This window comes from Phaseolus vulgaris, chromosome 11 (genome assembly GCF_000499845.2).
Source record: "Phaseolus vulgaris cultivar G19833 chromosome 11, P. vulgaris v2.0, whole genome shotgun sequence".
In the NCBI taxonomy this organism is placed as follows: Eukaryota; Viridiplantae; Streptophyta; class Magnoliopsida; order Fabales; family Fabaceae; genus Phaseolus; species Phaseolus vulgaris.
This window is the reverse complement of record NC_023749.2, coordinates 12,959,182-12,964,249: the sequence shown is the minus strand read 5'-3', so window position 1 is coordinate 12,964,249 and position 5,068 is coordinate 12,959,182. Positions and strand designations below refer to the sequence as shown.

The 5,068-nt window shown below is 32.3% G+C and overlaps 1 pseudogene; it reads right to left on the bottom strand.

Annotated features, from left to right (window-relative positions):
• Window positions 1-957: 957 nt before the first annotated feature.
• Window positions 958-1,063, bottom strand: LOC137812047 (small nucleolar RNA R71; annotated as a pseudogene).
• Window positions 1,064-5,068: the final 4,005 nt, after the last annotated feature.

Here is a 5,068-nt window from a genome sequence, read left to right as displayed (position 1 = left end):
TATTTACATTCTTGCAATCATATACAACAAACATCCTACAAATTTTTACTTATTGTTTTCTATTTAGTGAATCTTATACTTGATAATTCAAATGTTTCTTGTGGGCTCGATATATATCCGTAAGGACAAATTATTACTTCTGACATGGTACACTTTTCGTAAAATAGTCATCAAATTTTTTGTGATGTTGTCGGGTAACAGTTTAATTTTTTAGTACAAATTCCTAAATATTGTGAATATTTAAATTGTTTTAATTTTTTTTTATTTTATTTTAATTAAAAATTTGTTTTGTTTTATTTTTAGATTTATTTGATTTGTTTTCAATTTTAATTTTTAAAAAAATTATTTTTTTACTGCTAGTGAATCTTTGTGTTAACCCTTGAGTGAGTCGTCTTATATGATATTAAGAGGTCGAATTTTGAAAGACCAATTATTATTTGAATCAGAGATTGAAAAGGAAGCTAGAAGGAATAGGGAGACAAAGAGAAAAGAAAAACAAGGAAACATTAGAGAAGAATCCTCAACCACTTCTTCCATTCTCAATAATATTTTTCAGGAAGAAAACATTGTGGCTGAAGAGCAAGCACTACCTCCTAGGAGAACACTTGGAGATTATGCCATGCAGTAGGGACCTAATCATATTCCTAGTATTGCAATACTTGCTACCACCAAGATCTTAGAGATGAAACCTGCATTCCTCAATCTTATTAGTACCCATCAATTTACAATAATGGACCATGAGGATCCATATACACATTTATCTACATTTTATGAGTTGGTGGGAATAATGGGCTTTCAATCAAGTGATATTGAAAATGATTATATGCGTTTGTTTCCTTTTTTTATTCGCAGAAAAGGCTAAATAATGTCTCAAATCACATCCAAATCAGAGTCTCACTAGTTAGAAGGATGTAGAAAAAAAATTACAAAGATTTTTTCCATTATCTCGTTACATCAAAGCAAGGTCTGATATTTCTATGTTCAAACAAGGAGTAGATGAAACCTTCTGTGAAACATGAGAGAGATTTAAAATGATGGTGAGAAAATGCCCAAATCATGGGTTTGAAGACATTGCTCAATTGAGCATCTTTCATTATGGTCTTAGACAAGATATCAAGATGCTTCTAGACGTTGTAGTTGGTGGCACAATGATGGATATTGATTTAGAACAGGCAAAAAATATTACTAATGCATGGACATCAACAAACTATCAAGCCTAACATGATAGACAAGGTATTCAGAAGAAAGAGTTCTTAAAGTTGAGTACTTGAAATGCAGTTCTGGCTCAGAATAAAATTCTAACACAACAACTTGAAGCATTAACTTCACAAATGGATAAATTACTATAAAACTACAAGTTAAGCAATCTTCTTAGAGTCAAAGTCAACCAATAAGGTGTGATTTTTGCCGAGGTGATCTTCTCAATGGTCACTGTTCTTACCAAAATAATTCATCTGCAGAGAAAGTAAGTTACATGGGCGATCACAGAAGGCATGGTGATTTCTCCAAAAATAATAATATTCTCAAGGTTAGAGAAGCAATTAGAATCAAAAAAATTGGTGGAAACAAGATAATGGTCCATCTAACAAGCAAGGTCCTTTGCAACAATAACAACAACCCCTATATCCTTTAGTTCCTGAAAGACTGAACAAAGATACCTTGAAAAAATTCATGAAAGTTATTATAGTCAGTCAAGAGAATAATATGGCGGCAATTACAAATTTAGAAACACAGTTGGGATAGATTGCCAAACAATTAGCAGAGAGACAGAATGGTCAGTTTTCAACCAACACACAAACCAACCCAAAGGAACAATGCAATACAATTACCACTAAAAGTGGTAAAATAGCAAGAGAAGGGGATGGTGATAAATTAGTTGCTGAAAAAGAAAGAAAAAATGAGATTGAGAGAGAGAGAAGAATATAATTGAGGAGGAAAAAGAAAAAAGAAAGAAAAAAAGTGAAATTTTTTAAAAGATTTACCATATCCTCATGATTCTTCAAAAAAAAAAAGATAAAGAGAGATAATTTTTTTATAATTTGGATTCTAATATTTCTTTTGCAAAGGCTTTGGAGCAAAGGCTAACTTGTGAAAAGTATATGAAGGAGTTAGCAACAAAAAAGAAGAGTTTCATTAATGAAAAGAATATAAAGCTAGAGGTTGGTTGCAGTGCTATCATTCAGAAAAACTTGCCCCTAAAATCTATGGATCTAAGAAGTTTTACTATCCCAGTAACCATAGGTTTTTTATGTGTGGACAAGGCTTTATTGGATTTAGGGGCAAGTATAAATTTAATGTCTTTAGTTATGTTGAAGAAAATAGGTGATTTGGAGATTAAAACCACCAAGATGACATTACAGTTAGTTGATAGAGTAACCAAGTATCCATATGGTGTGGTTAAAGATGTTCTTGTTAAGATGGATAAATTCATATTTCCTGTGAAATTTGTTGTGATGGACATGGAAGAAGACGAGGAGTTTCCCTTGATATTTGGCAGACCTTTCATGAAGACTGTTAGAATTATAATTGATGTTGATAAGGGAAAGCTTAAAGTAAGAGCTCAAGATGATGAGGTAACTTTTAATCTTTTTTATGGTTTAAAAAGTTCTAATGTAGGGAAGAAATGCTTACAAAGAGGTACAAAAAAGGAAACCTTTCCTTACACTAAAGAGCAATTGGACCTTTCAAATTTATTTGAGGAAGTTATACATTATCACATTTCAAAAGAGGAAGACAAAGTCCAATAGAGGGTAATTATAGAGAAGGGTGAATATAAATCAGGGCAACACATCATGCTTAGAAATGGTAAGTTAAAATCTCAACCTAGATGCTTGAAGACAAAGGGGTAAAGATTATGGGTTATGAAAGAAATCAGGATCGATGAAACTGTTGAACTTGAAAGTCCATATTCTAGAAGAACTAAAGTTGTAACTAGGAAATTGTTGCAACAAAGCAGTCGTCCACCTTAGAGAAACATGTGTCAAGCTATATGATGTTAAACAAGCACTTTCTAGGAGGCAACCCAATATATATATTTTATTTTTATTATTGTGATTTATTATTTTAAATTTTGTTTTGATTTTTTGCTAATAACACTAGTGCAAAAAGAAGAAAAGGATACGCTTTATTTAGTGCGGCTTTTGCGTTACCCGCTTTCGTAAAAAACGCGGTGGCATTTTTGAAATTATTTTGATTTACGAATGCGGTTATTTGAATAGCCGCATTCGTAAATCAAAGCACTTGATTTACGAATGCGGTTATTCAAATAACCGCATTCGTAAATCAAAGCGCTTGATTTACGAATGCGGCTATTTGTATAACCGCATTCGTAAATCAAAGCGCTTGATTTACGAATGCGGTTATTTGAATAACCGCATTCTTAAATCAAAATTCTTTTATTTACGAATGCGGTTTTACCTTTAACCGCATTCGTAAATCCTTTTTTACCCTAAATTTTGAACCGCGCCACACACAATTTCAAACTTTATTTCTCGTCTTTGCCTTCGTTTCGCGTTTGCACTCTGAGTTCGTCTCCTTCTGCTGCATCTGCATTTCATTTGTGCAATGTAAGTTTCTTGAACTCTCTTTCTTCCTCTTCATCTTCACAAATATATGCATAAATGTTTTTCGTTTTTCTTATATATATTTTTTTCCTTGCATTGGTGGTCTCGAATTACTGTTTCGTTGGCTGACATTCGTTTTTCTTACATTGTTTGGTTTATCGCATTGCTCAGTACTCTTTCATTGTCTTCGTGGTTTCTTGTGGATTTTTTGGTTTGCTCCGTTGCTCCTATTCGTTGTCACTTCTGCTGCCGCCACCGTTGTTCGCTCCCGTGACTCTTCATCAACGTTGGCTTTACACAAGATTGACGATGTTTTAAAATTTTTAATTTTTTTTTAATGATTTGGCATATACAAGTGCGGTTAAAGCAAATAACCGCACTTGTAAATGGTATTTATAAATGCGGCTATATAACCGCATTTATATTTCTTGATTTACAAGTGCGTGTTGATCAAATGCGGTTATAAAACCGCATTTATAAATTCGAAATAGCCGCATTTGTTTTATGTTTCTACGCTAGTGTAAATCCATGTTTTTGCGTAAATTCAAGATTTTTTGTGTAGGGAAACTCGCCCAGACGTGATATAGCTCGTCTAAGCAAGTTTGGCATTTTAAAAGGGGGAGCTCTCTAGAGTAATCTCACCCAAGCAAAACAAATCTTGCTTCGGCGAGATTCCACTTATACAATCTCGCCTAGGCGATATTTAGCTCGCTTGAGTGAGTTTGACGGTTCAAAAGTACGAAATTCAGGGCAACTCAACCCCTATATGCCTCCAGATCAATTTAGAGGTTATGTAGTTTGGCCTGGGGACAGGTTCTATTATTCAGGGGGCATATCCAACAAATGAAGCAGGATCATCTACAACTGTAGATGATGATTTTAATATAGAGCTGGATGAATTCCTAGGAAGAGAAGATTGAACAAAAACAATGGTTTTATCTTTCTAGTTTATTTTCCTTTCAGTTATTTAATTTTTTTTTTATCTTTCTAGTTCAATTGTTTATTTTTGTTTATTTTATTTGCTTTTTTTTACGTGTATTGTTATTCTTGAATTATTTTTATTTCTAATTTAATTGTTGAGTGGATTTCTAGTTTTATTTTTTCTTAAATAAATACAATATTAAATTTTGAATTGTGAAAAAAAAATGACTTTGTCTTTAATTATTAAACTGTGAAATGAATTAGACATAGGTTGGAAAAGAAAATGTGATTGAATCCCTATTCAAATGTAGTTGAAATTATGATACATGAAAATTTAACAAAATGATTTATTAGAATAGAGAATGATAAAACAGTTTTGAGGCTAATTAAATCAAGTGAGTGTGTGAACCTTAGACAATTTTAAGAGTTTTACTAATTGTGGTTGCTTAATTTTTATTTTATGTTACATCATAAAAGAGTATGAAGATGATTGAGGCATTTGTGTTAATTAGGAACCTAGGGCCAAATAGCCAACCTTTATGGACATAGAATTCAATTTTTTATAACCCTTTTTAAGCCAAGAA